Below are 1,868 nucleotides of genomic sequence, written 5' to 3'. Positions count from 1 at the left end.
TGTGTGTGTGTGTGTGTGTGTTTGTGTGTGTGTGTGTGTGTGTGTTTGTGTGTGTGTGTGTGTGTGTGTTTGTGTGTGTGTGTGTGTGTGTGTTTTCATTTTTTTAGAGAAAGAGACAGCGGGAGAGAGAAAATGAGTGATCAGCAAAGATGGATTTATATTGACAAAGCGTTTTCTTTATCTCTTTTCAGGTGACAGTGCCACAGACATTTGGAGCAGTAAGTGTTTACTTTTTGCCTTTGTGTGTGGGTGTTTGTGTGTGTGCATTCTGTCGTTAATTCAAAGAGGAATGATAGATAGATTGATCCTGCTTGATCGCATCATACTTGAAATCTGGTATCGGTCATATATTAGGCCATCCTACTCAGTTTATCTGTCTGCCCATACAGTTTCTCTTGTAGTATCGAAGGGGCTGGCTACATTTCCTGTCTCAAGGCACTGTGTGTCTTTCAATGCTGGAGGATGTGTTCCACAGTTTGGTCGTCTCTCCACACTGGCATTATAGTGATTGTACTAGTTTAAAACTCCTATACATGAGTGAGGCAAAGATGTGTTATGTCACCAGACCTCTTTAACATGTACAGTGAAACAATCCTTAGAAACAGAAGAATGTCCAGGTCTCAAAGTAAATGGAGAAAAGATTAATAACATCAGGTATGCAGATGACACAGTTTTAATAGCAGGCTCAGAAAAGGACCTTCAATTGCTTCTAGATACTGTTGTAACAGAAAGTGAACGTAAAGGATTATTGTTGAATGTAAAGAAAACAGAATGCATGGTAATATCCAAAAAAGCAGCAAAGCCAAGTTGTAATATCATTAGCAAAGGTGAAAAGATCAAACTAGTCCAACAATTTAAATATCTAGGATAAATGATATCATCTGATGCCAAATGTTACACAGAAATAAGACGGAGAATTACAATGGCTAAGGCTAGTTTCAATCAAATGAGCCCAATCCTGAAAAATAGAAACATCTCAATTAACACCAAAATGAAAGTTCTGAAATGCTATGTTTGGTCAACCCTTCTTTATGGCTGTGAATGCTGGACAATCACTAAAGACAGTGAAAATAAAATAGAAGTAACAGAAATATGGTTTCTAGGGAGCATGCTAAGAGTATCATGGAAGGAAAAGAAATCAAAAGAGGTAGTGCTTGATGAAGCCCACGCGGGACGCTCAATGTTGAAAACAATCAGGAAACGACAAATGCAGTTTTTGGGATACATAAATAGATATAAGGGTCTTGAACATCTAGCTCTCACTGGCAAAATTGAGAGCAAGCGAGGCAAGGGAAGGCCCAGAACAACATACTTAGGGAACCGAAACAAATAGGTAACAGGAAAAGATCAGGGAAACGTAGCTTTTTAGAGAGCATCCGAGCAAAGAAATGAATGGAGAACCATGATCGCCGATGTCTGTCACAGATCTGGCACTGGAGAATGATACATGATTTGTCTTAGTCTTGTGTGTGTTCTTAATCTGAAGATAATCACTTGTTCTTGGCAGGACAGCTTATGATAGCTATCTGGTGTCGTGGTGGTTTAAATTGTGTTTTATGATAGTTTTTTTTCTTTATAGTTGACGCGGTTGTCTGGTTGCTCTTCCTGTTTATATCCTTGCTATATGAAATAGCTAAAATCATTCTTTATGTCTGTGTTCACAGGTTCCAGTGCTCCATTTAGCCCAATCAGTGAGTGTGGACTTTTGTCTGTTTTTGTTGGTGTGTAGCCAAATCGGAGAGATTATGATTTATCTTGAGGGAGCTGAATGGATAGATAGATAGACAGATAGATAGATTAGATAGATAGACAGATAGATAGATAGATAGACAGACAGACAGACAGACAGACAGACAGACAGACAGACA

Source organism: Aplysia californica, unplaced genomic scaffold, assembly GCF_000002075.1.
Source record: "Aplysia californica isolate F4 #8 unplaced genomic scaffold, AplCal3.0 scaffold00181, whole genome shotgun sequence".
In the NCBI taxonomy this organism is placed as follows: Eukaryota; Metazoa; Mollusca; class Gastropoda; order Aplysiida; family Aplysiidae; genus Aplysia; species Aplysia californica.
Note: the sequence above shows the minus strand (reverse complement) of the source record.